This window comes from Triturus cristatus, chromosome 6 (assembly GCF_964204655.1).
Source record: "Triturus cristatus chromosome 6, aTriCri1.1, whole genome shotgun sequence".
NCBI classification, from domain to species: domain Eukaryota; kingdom Metazoa; phylum Chordata; class Amphibia; order Caudata; family Salamandridae; genus Triturus; species Triturus cristatus.
In genome coordinates this window covers 1,628,187,475-1,628,204,058 of record NC_140589.1, presented here as the reverse complement: position 1 = coordinate 1,628,204,058, position 16,584 = coordinate 1,628,187,475, and positions in this window count along the sequence as shown.

The following is a 16,584-nucleotide window of genomic DNA, read 5'->3' as shown; positions in this document are numbered from 1 at the left end:
TATACATGTGTATCAGGACAAACTGTTATTTGGGTTTCAATAGGGACAAGTTCCATAGCTTTGTTGCTTAGTCCTTTACTTCTCACTGCAGAATCTTCAAAGGTGATGAGTCTCTCAGTTTGAACCTCTTGGATTGTAGCCAGAGGAGTGCGTCTGCTACATTGGTCCAGTCCACTTGGCCTACTGCTTAGTATCGGCCACATAGTGTGGTTTGATCAGGTCGATGGACACAAATCTTTTCTCCTTTTTACCAGCAAGGGGCGGCAAAAGTACTGTTCTTGATCCGTGGATTGCTAGGACAGGTACTGGTTGTCTGTAAGAAGGCCCAACTTCCTTCTTGTCCGCGTTCTTTTCTCGGACTAGACCACCAAGCTTTGGGATCTAGACCGGCCTTGCTGGGACGGTCGGTTTTTCCTCAGTGAGCACGTTGCTTTGTTTTGTTCTCAGTTCATTTAAGTCCTGTAAAATAGCCAAACGATCTCTGATATCAAATTTCTTATTTTCCATCACTGTGCCTCGCATATCAAGGTCCGGTACCAACATTCTAGTTCCAAATACAACTTCATACGGAGTGTCTCCCCCTAGAGAACTTCTTGGCAAGTTATTAAGTGCGCGTTGGACCCCATAAAGGTGTTTGACCCACCCACCACCCGAAACTAATACCCTAGCTGTTATAGACTGCTTTATGTCCCGGTTGTTTCTGTCCACAACAGAATTTCCCTCAGGGTGGAATGGAGAAGAATACCGCAATGCTACGCCCAAACTGGCCATGGCTCCTTTGTAAGCTCGAGAGCTAAACGCAGGACCCTGGTCAAAATGTAGTGTGCCAATTGCGTATGTGCCGAGAAGGACTCACAAATCTTTTATAACAGTTCGAGCATCAGCCGAGCGCTGAGGCCACATCCATAGGAACCTTGATTTAGTGCTTGTGGGACTGCATTGGTCCAAGAGGACGTCTGCACCTAGATAGTCTAATGCTGTCTAATAATGGTGTCTGAACTGGTCTGGCTATGTTGTAGTCCGATATCTGGTGGGGTTCTGTACTGCGATCTCTATTGCAGTCTTTGCATTCGTTGATAAAGATGTGTATCAGTGTATTCATTCCTGGCCACCAGTACATCTCTTTTAGTTCTAAAATTGTTTTAGAAATCCCCTGATGTGTCAGACCCTCTCCCCGTTGTGCTTCGTAAATCAAAGCTGCTCTTCGTTCCATGTTTGGTATTACCCTATCCCCCACTCCGGGGATTCGCGCAAATGGAACATTGTTTGCATCAATTATATATGAGTGGAAAGTTTTTAGGTAATGCTGTACCGCTGCTTTTGCTTGAAGCATTGACAGCCAGCATTATTTCACTGTCTATTTTCGTTTTTGAATGAGTGATTGTAGCTACGGAAGCTGTTTGCACAGCCCCTTTCGCGGCTTCATCAGCCAATGAATGCCCTTCAACGTGAACGCCATCACGTTGATGACTCAGCGTGTGTATCACGTGAGTCTATTGTAGTCCATTTCGCAACTGAACTACTTGTTCCCAAAGCATTTTATGCTTGATTGTGCCACCTTTTGAATCTTTGAAACCATTTTGAAGCCAATTCTGTTAATATTCATTGTAAGATTGAACACAGTAAAAAGAATCGCACACTATGAGTGTGGGGAATTCGCGATCCGTGTTTTCAAGTGCCATCTTGAATGCTTGTAGTTCAGCTCGCTGAGCTGTAAAATCTCCTAGAGATTGCGTTTTGTGACCATTGGTCTGAATTTGCCATCGCGCAAACGACCTTTAACGATTGCGCAAGCTGCACCGTAAGCTTGTTTACTCTCCGTAGGGGGTTGTGCAGATCCGTCAGTAATAAATTATAAATTCGTACTGATCAGGAGGGAGAATTTCAGTAGGCAGAGGACATTCATGTTCGTATTGCAGGAATGCTTGTTTTTTCAAATAAGGATTAAAAACATATTCAACATCAGTTGTAGCAAGAGAATTAACCCATTGTATCCATCTCGGATGTAAAGCTTTTGCATTCGCAATGCTAGCTTTAGTAACTGCCTCTAAGGCTCTCGTACCTCAACAGTAGCAATTTGCGTCTGTGAGGTCTCAATGGACAACACAGAGCATGGGCCATTACTGGGTCCAGCAGAGTATCGATATCCATAGGCATGACCGATGGGAGTGTTAGACAGATGTCTAGCACGCATTCTTCACCGCAGAGCAGGCCGCGTAGAATAGGTAAGATGCAATCTTGCCAGATTGGTCTGAAGGACAGAAACCATGTGGTATTTAATTCTCGTAGACGAGGTAAATCTTAAAATTTGGACGATGCGCTCACGACACTTAATCTCCAATAGAGCTCTCTCTATGGTGCCCGGAGTGACGCGGGTGATGAGGCTTGCCATATCGTAGCAGTAGGAACAAAAATAGGATCCCTGCAATGAGTGCTAAAAGTAGCGGCAGCCCGCCAAACACAGAGTGCACAAAGTTTGGAAAAATTCCGAGGACTGCTTGACAAGGTGCTAACAGTCCTGCACACACGTTCTTAAACACATGTATAATACCTCTCGTATCAGACACGTTTAAGATATGACCTAACATTTCTGAGAAATGTACAGCGCAGTTTGTATACAAAAGGGTATGTATCTCTGCAGAAGTCCTTGCGACTTGGAGATCATAGGTTTCTTTGGCCGAGGTCAGTGGCATTGTTTTTTGTAAAAGAATGGCTTTCATTCTGCTTAGAGTATCAATTCGTATAGAAGAGATGTTCAGTGAAGGCCATAAAGGCGACTCCCTGACTGTGTCTATTTGTGGAAACAAGACTTGCATACAGCTAGTGACCCTGAATGTAACCATAACTAGATACGGAATACCTGGCAACATGCCTCAGCAGCTGTGATCATTCAACATAATGTAACTCCCATTAGAAAGTTGGCCAAAATTTGGATTAATCACGGCAGCCGGTGAACCTTGCAGGTGACAGGATAAGTTTGTAGTGGAATCATCACAGGCCCCGTGTAAGTTAATAACCTGACAAAGGAGAGAACCGCTTAGTGTGTGTTCACAGTTTTCACAGCTAAGAAACACATCACGTTCCCCACTCCAACATCTATGTGTGTAAGGTAAATCCCAGGATGTCTTGATGTATCTTTTACCTAACCTTTCATATTTGCCAACTGGTATATGTTTTAGGCAATACTGAAAATGGAAAGTAGTAAAAGGCAGAGTAATTTTACCATGTATGATCCACTCAGTAGCTGGTTTTTCTGCCACCGTGAATGGTAATTTTTCCAGTTTTTCAATGCTCAGCATAGTATAGTCTGCCCCCCTTTGCGCCAGTCTGATCTGTTTATTAGTGAGATACATTCTGAAAACAGTGACGTAGTATTGATTAAACACCAAAGCACATAGCCTGCACGCAAGTTTTGTAGTGTCCATCCCAATAGCATGAAAGAACGTAGCTGAGACTGGCCATGTTGCAACATGACCAAGTCTTGTTCCATGATGTCTATGACAGAAGACACAATGCTGTCCAATGAATATATTCTGGACGACAGAGTCGTTAACCCATTGTCTACTACAGAGAGAGTTTTCTCTAAATTAATACAATCAATTTCTTGCATTCATTCTGCAGTCTCTGCTTGGGTAACCTTCCATGCTTCATTATAAGCAGCGTAGATACCGGCATATATGAAACGTTTTTGACGTGGTTTTCTTGGTCCTAGCAAGAATTCCCTAGGGTCTGAGCCTTCTTGAAGTAAAGTTAAGTGTTGTTTAACATCCTTCAGTGTAGCTTTCTGTAGCCAATCAAGTCAGCTTTTCCCTACACTGTATGTTGTTACTACCCCTGGATGCTGTCTTTGAACATAGCGTAGGTCTGGCCTATTGATAGTGAAACCCTGTGTTTTATTCAGGAATCGATCTTGACAGTTATTCGTGTCTGTGGACCAGAGCAACCATTTTTTCCATTCTGGATCTGCTCTGTTGTGATGCAAAACATTATGTACGTCGACCTCCCCCCATGTAGTGTTATTACTTGCAGGTATAGTTATGGTCGGTGTGGTAATGTCTTTGATCCTGGCTAATCCAAGGCAAGACTTTTGCTGGACAGTGTCTTTCAAAAACATAATTTGCTCAGGGATGATACAGGCTCGAAATAAAAGCTTCTTCCCCCTGTACTTGCCAATCTTTTGTACCCCACACCGTCTTTGTCTCAATGTTGTCTTTCCAAAAGTCAAAACCCTGTCTAGACAGATGGGCAATAAAGGCTGCAGAATAAATCTGTTTCGTATTGGTTAACATATTTTTCGTTCCTGTCTTATTCACATTTTTAAAGTAAAACGTTTCTTGATTAGACAAATTGTAGCCTAGAAAATATGGAAACTTCATCGCAAAAATTTCCGAACTACCCTTTGGAGGTGTAGGACAATGTTCCCATTGGTTATACATAAATACATTTCTAGGTGTTGCAGATTCATGCAAGAAATGATGACCATAGTGCTTATAACATTACATTTGTTCATAGTCTGATGAACCCTCTAAATATTCATGATTTGTGAATACAGTAGACATCTCTAGATCAGACATCTTGTTATTAACAGTCTCGAAGTCCCAATCATCAGAAAAGGTACTAGAGGTAAAAAAGTCACTTAATGAAACCTTAAACAAATGTGGAATCTTCAAAAGCTCGGACAGGCCAAAAATGTCATATTGAATTTGGTCCCAAACTATACCATCATGTATAGGAACGGCTGTGATATTCACCGCTCACAAGTCTCTTGCTTCACGATGGGATGATTTGTGTGGCTGGAGAAGTAAGTTCACTCTTTTACTTGCTGTGTCCATTTGAATGTATCTTCCATTTATCAGCATACTCAGAGTTATTACCAGAGCTAACCATAGTAGAAAGAAGAATATTCCCAAAACAATCCATAGTTCAATCCATGGTGAAACCAGATAAGACTTTTTCAGGAGATGAAAAAAGCCTGTTGCTTGTTCTTTGAAAGTTCTTTGTGCTGGCATCGTTTCAGGTTCGCTGGAATCCTCAGAAAACGTATCAAAGTTCATAAAATAGCCAAAGGCAGTTCTGTCAATGGTTGGAATTGCAGCAGGATTCGTTGAATTGGCTGGAACCAGTTGATCACTTGTTACTTCGTTGTATACATGTGTATCAGGACAAACTGTTATTTGGGTTTCAATAGGAACAAGTTCCATAGCTTTGTTGCTTTGGGGCATATGTATCAACATCACCATTTGCGATTCTCAAATAGCGATTTTTAAAGAATCGCTATTTGAGAATTGCAAAACGGGATGTATTTAAAAAATTGCAAACTTTTTGTGATTTCTTAAAAATTCCTTAATTGCGATTAGCAAATCGCGAGATCGCAATTAAGGAATACCTGCCCATTCATTTCTATGGGCCAGGAGACCCATAGGAATGAATGGGAAGTAATTCTCAAATAGCGAATCGCAATTTGCTAATCGCAATTTGAGAATAATTTCAAAGGTGCAAGGGTGTCATGATGACACCCTGATGCACCCCTGAAATGAGCATGTGTGTGCATATGGCGCACATATATGCCCTAAGGGCATTTATGAGCCTCCACGTGGCACTTTGTGAAATTCAAAAAAGTGCATTTTGAAAGGAAATCGCAAATTACCACCAACTGGAAGTTGGTGGTAATTTGCGATTTCTTAAGGATAATTCGCACAACTTGGGTGCTTTTTACATATCATTTAAGAAATCGCAATTTGCGATTTCTTAAATGCTTACGCAAAATAAGGAAATCGCTAAATTAGCAATTCCTTAATTTTGCGATGGGATTTGGCTCATACATCCCGATTACCGATTTTTTAATCGCAAACGCTGTTATTTTGCGAATCGCAGCGTTTGCGATTAAAAAATCGTTTGATACATATGCCCCTTAGTCCTTTACTTCTCACTGCAGAATCTTCAAAGGTGATGAGTCTCTCAGTTTGAACCTCTTGGATTGTAGCCAGAGGAGTGCGTCTGCTACATTGGTGGAGTCCACTTGGCCTACTGCTTAGTATCGGCCACATAGTGTGGTTTGATCAGGTCGATGGACACAAATCTTTTCTCCTTTTTACCAGCAAGGGGCGGCAAAAGTACTGTTCTTGATCCATGGATTGCTAGGACAGGTACTGGTTGTCTGTAAGAAGGCCCAAATTCCTTCTTGTCCGCGATCTTTTCTCGGACTAGATCACCAAGCTTTGGGATCTAGACAGGCCTTGCTGGGACGGTCGGTTTTTCCTCAGTGAGCACGTTGCTTTGTTTTGTTCTCAGTTCATTTAAGTCCTGTAAAACAGCCAAACAATCTCTGATATCAAATTTCTTATTTTCCATCACTGTGCCTCGCATATCAAGGTCCGGTACCAACATTCTAGTTCCAAATACAACTTCATACGGAGTGACTCCCCCTAGAGAACTTCTTGGCAAGTTATTAAGTGCACGTTGGACCCCATAAAGGTGTTTGACCCACCCATCACCCGAAACTAATACCCTAGCTGTTTTAGACTGCTTTAAGTCCCGGTTGTTTCTTGCCACAACAGAATTTCCCTCAGGGTGGAATGGAGAAGAATACCGCAATGCTACGCCCAAACTGGCCATGGCGCCTTTGTAAGCTCGAGAGCTAAACGCAGGACCCTGGTCAAAATGTAGTGTGCCAATTGCGTATGTGCCGAGAAGGACTCACAAATCTTTTATAACAGTTCGAGCATCAGCCGAGCGCTGAGGCCACATCCATAGGAACCTTGATTTAGTGCTTGTGGGACTGCATTGGTCCAAGAGGACGTCTGCACCTAGATAGTCTAATGCTGTCTAATAATGGTGTCTGAACTGGGCTGGCTATGTTGTAGTCCGATATCTGGTGGGGTTCTGTACTGCGATCTCTATTGCAGTCTTTGCATTCGTTGATAAAGATGTGTATCAGTGTATTCATTCCTGGCCACCAGTACATCTCTTTTAGTTCTAAAATTGTTTTAGAAATCCCCTGATGTGTCAGACCCTATCCCCGTTGTGCTTCATAAATCAAAGCTCCTCTTCGTTCCATGTTTGGTATTACCCTATCCCCCACGCCGGGGATTCGCGCAAATGGAACATTGTTTGAATCAATTATATATGAGTGGAAAGTTTTTAGGTAATGCTGTACCACTGCTTTTGCTTGAAGCATTGACAGCCAGCAATATTTCACTGTCTATTTTCGTTTTTGAATGAGTGATTGTAGCTACGGAAGCTGTTTGCACAGCCCCTTTCGCAGCTTCATCAGCCAATGAATGCCCTTCAACGTGAATGCCATCACGTTGATGACTCAGCGTGTGTATCACGTGAGTCTATTGTAGTCCATTTCGCAACTGAACTACTTGTTCCCAAAGCATTTTATGCTTGATTGTGCCACCTTTTGAATCTTTGAAACCATTTTGAAGCCAATTCTGTTAATATTCATTGTAAGATTGAACACAGTAAAAAGAATCGCACACTATGTGTGTGGGGAATTCGCGATCCGTGTTTTCAAGTGCCATCTTGAATGCTTGTAGTTCAGCTCGCTGAGCTGTACAATCTCCTAGAGATTGCGTTTTGTGACCTTTGGTCTGAATTTGCCATCGCGCAAACGACCTTTAACGATTGCGCAAGCTGCACCGTAAGCTTGTTTACTCTCCGTAGGGGGTTGTGCAGATCCGTCAGTATCAATTATAAATTCATACTGATCAGGAGGGAGAATTTCAGTAGGCAGAGGACATTCATGTTCGTATTGCAGGAATGCTTGTGTTTTCAAATAAGGATCAAAAACATATTCAACATCAGCTGTAGCAAGAGAATTACCCCATTGTATTCATCTCAGATGTAAAGCTTTTGCATTCGGAATACTAGTTTTAGTAACTGCCTCTAAGGCTGGTACAGGAGTCACTACCATTATTTGTTTCCCCTGTGCTAGGGCTCTTTCTTTTGCTACAGCGGTTTGAACTGCTGTCAGAAATTTTTTCTGTAGAAGTGAATTTCATTTCTGCTTGTGTATACAAATGTGATTTGTATGCAATGGGCACTTTTTCACCTTCATTAAAAGTTAAGTAGGTGAATCCGCATTGACCCGGAATTATTTGGATCACTAAGTTGCGTACATTTACCCGTGTTTGCAAGTGTTTTGTTGCTAACATTTCTGTTTGAAGTGAACGCAGAATTTCTGTGTGTTCTTGTGTCCAAGTTGTGGATTTGAAATCAGGTTTGATTAATTTGTAGAGAGGTTTAACCCTCTCTGCGCAGTTTAGAATGTATGTTCTTCCAAAATTCAGGAAACATAGAATCGACTGTAAGTTCTTCAGTGTTTTGGAGGTTGGAGCCACGCACACTTTTCTAAAAAGTTGGCTGCCAGGCTTTTTCCTTCATTTGATAGTTCATAGCCCAGGAAAAGGACGTTGAGATGGGCAATTCTGGATTTTTTAAAGTTGAATTTGTAACCCTCAGAGACGAAGCCCAATATAATGGTGTTCACCCTGTTCAAGTGTCTGTCCAGGTCATCGTCTGTCAGATATATATCATCGACATATGACAATGCCTCGTGATCATAAATTTGTAGTAACTCTGTTACCCTTGCTGAGAATAACCCCGGGCTGTTCTAGAACCCCTGTGGGAGTCGACAAAATTGACGCTGCGTCCCCATTATTGAGAAAGCGGTCAAATATCTACTTTCGGGTGCAGTATTTTGACTAAAGAAACCATTTGAAATATCTAATGTGGTTTTGTACTTTTTACGCACAATGTTATTCATTAATGCTGTACTGTGTGCATTTTGCACTGCAAATGTTTTACAACATGAGTTTAGGTGTCTGTAATCCAAAACTAGACGATATGTATTGTCTGGTTTGGAAACAGGAAACAGGAAACAAAGGATTGTTCATTGATGAGGTGCATGTTTTAATCACCCCCTGGTATTCAAGTTGATCTAAGATCTCCCGGACCTGTTTTTTAGCTTTTTGCTTAACTGGGTACTGCCTTTGTGCAGTTGGTTGATTTTTTAACTGGATTTTGTGGTGAGGTGAGTCCTCATCTCATCCTACATGATTCTTGTATAATACTGGGGCTTGGGCAACTGCCCATTTCCTGGCATAAGTATATTTTAAATGCATTTGAACATGGTTAGAGAAGGCTGGCATAATGATGTCTTCACCATGTGACACTCCCTGACAAATTCTGGTAGCCAGTCTCGTTCTGCTAGAAGTATATCATAACCCCTTGAAAGATGCTCCAAAAAGAGTGCTTTCGATTTTCTTGGTATGTCTCCCTCCATCCGGAGTATTATTTCATATAACCTATGCAGAGAACCAATGTTCCCTCTAATTTTGTTCCTCTGAGTGCGGCAGTGTAGGGTATCTGTGCGCTGCAGCCATGGTTATGTGCGCCAGGAACCAGAACGCGCGTGTGACTGCAGCACCAAATATCACTCCAGAATTTTGCTTAAAAAAGTGAAAAGATGGTGCATTTCCACATATTCAGCACTACGTTAATGGTCTTAAGGCAGGTTTTCAATTTGGATACACACGCCATGACATGAATTGGTTACACAGGCAAGTACCCTTTGGGTTTAGAAAAGCACAAGACTCCAATGGTGGTACCATCATAAGATTTTACTGCTGTAGGTGTAATGTTGCTTGTTGTATTATATATCTGGATGCAGAGACAGAAAGGGCGTGGTATCCGTCTCTGAAATTCTGACTTACTGGTTGCATCTTTCAAAGGGAGCGGGAACAGTGAACTATTACTGAGAGGATGACTGAAATGAACCAGCCCTACTTCCAAGATGAACCAGCTATTGTGATGTTGACAGCCTCAAATTAAAACTGTTCTCCTCTCACAAGCGCTTATAATAATTCATATCTGATGTACTACCTATTCTTCTCCCAGCCAACAGAAAGTTCTCCCCCCTCTAATCTTCGTGCCAAGGTGAAAATTCTACACCAATATCTTGTGGAAAATTGCTCAAAGTCACTTTTCATTTAGGCAATTTTCCTGTGAACTGATTTTTTTGTGAAATTATTTTAACCTTTGCTGTTATTGGTCCGTAGTCCTTATTTGGTTCAGGTCAGTCCAATATATATTGTAATGGATTTATTTTGTCTTCCTTTTTCTGTGCAGAAAAGGCCCCAAGGATTAAAGTGCTAATAAACTTGAAATTGTCTGTTCCCTACTTGGGCTGTTTGAGGCAATGCACAGTTGTCTAACAGACAACTTTACACAATACTCAACAAGGGCGTTGATAACCACCAGACACTCGCTATGAATGTATTTCACACTTTCAGGTTATTTTACTCCTTTTCAGTCGTGCTTTCATTTCCAGTCACCGTTTGTCCGCCTATCTCTTCCTTCTTTCCCCTCATGGTGGTTTTGATGGTCTAGCTTGCAGGGATGGCTGGCACAGGTAAGAGCGGCAGGGAATAAATCGACAGAAGAAGGGATAGGTAAAACTAAATAAAAAATAAAAGCCACTTACCTTGCGCTTGCCGCATCGGCGATGCAGATATGTGGTTTATTATTTTTTCTTCATTTTACCTAGCCTGTCATCTGTCGACTTACCCCTCCCCTCCCACCCCAACTCAACGCTCTTACCTGTGCCATCTGCGCCTGCTAGCTGGACAGCTGTCACCAGGCAATGATGTGAGAATGGCTACAGAGGGGCTTTGTCTCTGCCCACATGTTGTTAGCCAGAGGTATACGTTTTGGTAGGGCAGGCGTGCTTCCACACAAAAAAGTGTAGCCCTCCCCACAGTTGTGATCATTTTGTTTATTTATCCAGCTGCTGAGCTTGCTTGACCTTTCAGGGCCACACATTATAATTCTGAAAAAGTGTCTTCGATAACTAGATAGTTCATGGTGCTTTTCTTTGGCAGCAGCACAGATGGGAGTAGGGCAGTCTTTAACCTACATGAATTCTTAGGTCTGGCTTGATCGTGCAAATGACACCTGAACTTTTAACCTACACCAATATTATTCTACATTTCTTGCGTTCACACTAATACATATCCATTCTAGTGCTATTTACTTGAAACGATTCACTTTTTTTTGGGTGTGCAATAACCGGGGATGGGAGGGTGAGTGAGATGGAAAGAGCTAGAGAAAGGGTGAGAGGGAGAGAGAGCACGTTACCAAGACAATACACAGACTCGCAGGGATTACAGGTCAGATAGCTCAGTCAGTTCATGTGCAGTCTGCACACATCGGTCTGTAACCTGCAAGACTGGTATGACTCCCGGCAGTTGGGCACACCCTTTCATCCTTCTACACTCAGCTCTGTACAAGCTGAGTAAGTTGAGCAACAGTGACATCTTCTAGTAACTTGAAGAGCGCAAGTGTTATGTGCAAAGGGAGCACAAGTCACCTTCGCAAACACACACACAAAACATCACACACAAAAAACTATCAGACGTTCCTGATAGAAATCAAACATTTGGAAAGAATTGCAAATCTTATGAAACGAGAAAAATCTGGACAATAATCAACAAATAATAAAAGCGTCACAACAAACCCACTAAGGAAAAAATACAAGATACCCCTCTCCGAACAAACATTCCATTTCCTAGGTCCTAAAAAACACTCAAACAGAAACATATGCATAAAGTGGGGTCATATGGAGGAATGTACACACTCGAGTGCACATTCCTGGTTAACACACGTGCCCATGCAAGCATAAGCAAGAAGCATCACACAAACCAAATACATGCAAGAATACCCAGACACGTATGGCCAGAAAGATATACGAAGTATGAGGAACCCAAGCCACAAACTCCTGAGGGGCTACCCATACTAAAATATATGCACAAGTGTCTTACCAGCACAAACGTGAAGAAAGGTGCGCATCAGCCTTCAGCCTCGCTCCATTAAGAAAAAAATGCAGCAAGCCCAAAAGCAAGATGTGTACTTTACACGTCATGCTTTTCAACTTGATGCATGTCTTTTCTTAATAGAGCGTGGCGGAGGGCTGATTGCGGGCACTTGTGAAAGTATTACTGTTAATTGCAGCACCCTCCTGCGCTGCAATTAACCGGACTACTTTCACAATGGCCCACAATCAGCCCCCAGCCGTGGCCCATTAGGAAACAAATATAGCAAGTGCAGGAGATTCTTGCTTTAGAACTCTACCCCGCAATTCGAAAATTACAGTTTTTCGCGCCGCCCGCGTTTTAAAAGCGGCGGCACGAACGCTCCCCCGGGATGTGTGCGCGCTAAACTCAGGACACTGCGCACTCTGGGTCACAGAGGTGCGCAGCCGCGCGGCCGCGCTGGTTACAGGGAACACTGCAGAGAACTAACCCTGGTGTCTGCAGTTTCAACTTGAATGTCCTCATTCATGTTCACTGTCTCCAGAAGCCCCTTCAGGTTCTGGCGAGGTACTGTAACTTCTGCTGCACTGTCCAACATTGTCTGAGCCCATTCTCCATTCTTGAGTTGCGTTCTCAGAATCCTCGGCATGTCTGATCTTAAGACCTGCTACCTTCTTTTTGGAGAATTTAGGTTTTTGTTTGTTTTTCTGAACGTGTTGATCGTCTTTGGACTTCAAGCGTTCTTCTTTGTTCTCTGACCGTCCTCTTCTTTCGGATGTCTGTGATGATATCTGAAAGGTACGAGAGGAACGTGTATCAGTATCTTGATATCTGTCAGGTTTTCTCAAATTATCCATATTCCTGAGGTTGTACCTCCTTTCAGAGGGCTCCTTTTGAGACCAACCTCAGGATTGAGAAAGCTTCTTTTTGGAATGCTGTTTGCTATTTTCCCACTTCTTTTTAGAAGAGGTAGGAGTGTTTTTAGTAAAGACCTTATCAGGACTTTCAGACAGTTGCGGTTTAACTGGTTTCCCCCCCAAACTGTCTCTGCCTAATTCTTCATAGGATTTTTCAATTATTCTGGCTAGTTCTTGTGGTTGTTACATCAAATTCCCTTAATTTCTGGCGGATTGCCGCTGATGCTGCTTCTCCTTTAATATTAGATAATATTATTGTTGAGACCTGGTTGAAAATTTTCAGTAACTTCATACCTAAATTCAGAGCAGGCTCTGCCCCATATTCGTTTTGAATTTGTTTCAGGACATCAGGTATTACCGCCATGTTCGGAACACCATGCGTTTTTGTGTAGATTGCAGCAAAGATTGTGCCCCAAGTGGTGCAGTCTTCCAGATGTGGTGTGGTACCCATTGGTAAACAGATTGCTAGAATTCTGTGTTTCTCATAAGGGCTAGTATTAGGAAATACTGCTTCGATTTGAGTAATTTTTTGAGCTATCCAGAATGGAATTTGTTCGTGTGTTGTGGGCATTTTACCCATGACTGCGTGTAAAGTCTGTGGAGTGGTTTTTAATGTATTCTCCTGATGAGGGGCTGGATTTTGAATGGTTAATGGTGGTTGGACTGTGAAAGTCCGCATGACATATTGAACCAATTGTCTATAAATTTTGATCAACTCTTTGAGTTGAGCAAGTAATTCTACATCTGTCATTTCTTCAATGTCAGGATGAGATGTGTAGCCGGCTAAAATCAGCCATGTTGCTCCTGGTCTACCTAGTTGACCGAGCCTGGTAATGTGATTTTAATGTGTTAGGGCGCCTTTAAACCAGAGCTCAGGCTCCTGGTATGTGAGTGGAATTTCGATATCCTCGAAAGTAATATATTCCTCAGGTGGATCATCTTCTTGGTAGAAGTGAACAAGTGTGTTACTGGATTTGATTCCGGAAATACTATCCATGAATAGAATACATCTATATGGTGAGATTCATGTGCCTCTATCACAAAAACTGTTCTATCACCTCTTGGTGTTAGGCCACGTTTTATAAGTTTTAGAATGATAGCTCTCCTTAAATTTGGATGGATGATTATAGCATCCTCGTCGGTTTCTTGAAACCCAGGACGATTAAACGCTGCTGTGACTTGATCAGCCGCAGCTCCACCAGTATCGGTGTTTGTGCCGTTTTCGGTCATTGTTTAATGAAAGTTCTCAAGGGAACAAATATAAGGTGCGCAATGTTTTGGAGCACTGTATCCTTCAACGTTGAACAAACCAAACAGCAAATACATAGGATTTTTGTCCTATTCAGCTATGGCGGATATCATCCCTACCCACTCCAGACGTCTTATGGAGTATTATGAGTAGGAGTCTCTGAGAAAAGCACGACTGAGTTACTTCAGTATCTAGCGTTACATTAGTGCCTTACCAAACTGTTGGGCACCATGTAGTGTAGTTTCTATATCCCTGATAGGCTCTGTGCATTGGAATAATATACACTATAGATTTGATATAGGCCTGTGGTCAGGATGTCTCTATCGAGTACATTAAACTTAATTACTTGTGTGTGCCAGCTAACTCAGAGGTCACTAGAAACTTCTCGAATACACAAGAAGGGATTAGTTTCTGACAATCGCATAAACATGACAACATTGTTTTCCTTAGAGTCGGAACATTCTCAGAACCGTGGAAACAATAGATAACAGTTTCACTCAGTCAATCGTGCATGCTTCGTTTCTACAGAGTTGCACAGAAATAGAGAGATGAGCATTTCAATAAAAAGGGTTTATTGAACAGTCTTATTTCTCATGCAAAAGATATGAACTGCTACAATCGTAAGACAGGCTGCAAAGTACAATATGTACAGAGTTAGCCGTAAGATAAAATAATACTGCAATAGCATGGTTTGTAGCAATGACGTATATTCATAAAATACATACATAAATAACACAGGCTAAAATGTGGATACTCATCTGATGCTTCTAAATAGTTCTACCCCAGTGTACCTAACCTAAGTGTAGTACAAGGTAAGAAGTAGGTGCTGTTTTCTAAAGTATAGCTAGCTATAGCTATAGTTTTAGTTTAGCCAAGAGTTGCCAAAAGTTTCTCTAAGTTCTAATCTGCTCCATACCTTAGAATGTGCGAGGTTGGAATCTTTTTTCCGGGACTCGATATCTAACACCCCGCAAGGGTAGTCAGAAACACTGTAGCTGGATTCTCTGCGAAGAGGATGACAGCGTCTGGTCAGTGTGTCAGTGCCGTGGCAAACCGCAAGTAGGCAGTCGAGCTGGATAGTGCCAGAACCGTGGTTTGCCAGGGCAATTGCAGGTATATTTATACCTTGAAGGTGTTTAGGAATGCCTGTATTGACGTAAAAGTTGGGCATCGGAATGTCATGAATGAACCCCTAAGGAATAGATGTTCATGCATACTAAATGAGTTATTGGAGAAATCAGTATCCAACCAAGGGAAATTCCTAAAGGCTTAAGAGCCTGGTTTTCCAAAAACTCGTTGTGACGTGGATGGACGGATGTAGGAGACCATGCCTGTATTTGGTTAGCATTGACAATGCCTAAATAAGGGCTGGATTTTCTATGACTAAATAAGGGCAATATGAATTGTACCTATATAAGGGCATAAATCGGGAAACCTATATATGGAATCTGAATCTACACACATCAGTTAGGCCTGACCTAGCATCCTTGGCATGGTTTCCCCTTAACATTTGCCTTCAGTGCTAAAGTGCTTGTGCTCTTTCCCTAAAACATGACCACATTGGCTTGAAACCAATCGGCATATTTAATTTACTGGTAAGTCCCTAGTAAAGTGGCACTGCATGTGCCTAGGGCCTTAAATTAAATGCTACTAGTGGGCCTGCAGCACCTTAAAAATATCTCAGGCCTGCCATTGCAGAGCCTGTGTGTGCAGTTTTAAACTGCCATGTAAGCCTGGCCATTTAAACCTTTTGCTAGGCCCAAACCTTCCTTTTCAATACATATAAGTCACCCCTAAGGTAGGCCCTGGAAAGCCCCAAGAAAAGGGTTCAATGTATTCAAAGAGCAGGACATGTACTTTTCAGTTATACAAGTCCTGGCGGTGAAAAACCTTCAATATAATTTTTCACGACTGCAAGGCCTACCTCTTCCATTGGAATTACGTTATTACTTTTTTATAAGTGTAATTTCCAAATGGGAACAGGCAACCCCTTCATGTTTGGTGTCTATAAAATCACAATTTTAAATCCTGACTTACTTCGAAGTCAGATATTAAATTGCAATTCTAAAAATGCCACTTTTAGAAAAGTGGCCTTTTCTTGTCTTAGCCATTTGGTGCCTGCAGTCTGTCTCTGTGTCACATAAGTGGGTGTGGGTGACAGTGGGCTTTGTGTATTCCTCCTAGACAGCCACACACTATGGAGAACATAGGTGTGACGGAATGGGCCATCACCGGCAGGATGGGAGGGAGGAGATGGGCACAGCTACCCTGACACTTGAATAGGCTGTGTCCTGCCTCCACACAAAGGGCTGCATACCCCCGTAGTTAGTCTGGAGCCAGGAAGGAATGGCACCTGTGCTCTTCAAGGGCATGTCTCTAGAAAGCTTCTTCCCACTTCAAAGGCACAACTGTATATAAATACTGGACCTCATACACCAACTCTTCTGTACACTTCCTGTGGATACTCTGTCACGAAGAAGGACTGCTGTGCTGCTGCAAGGACTGCTACTCCGCTGGACTCCTGCTCTAAAAGCATTGCTGCCCTGTTGTGCTGTCCTGATGCCCTCTTGCCTATAGAAGAAGAACTGGACCTGCAATTTCA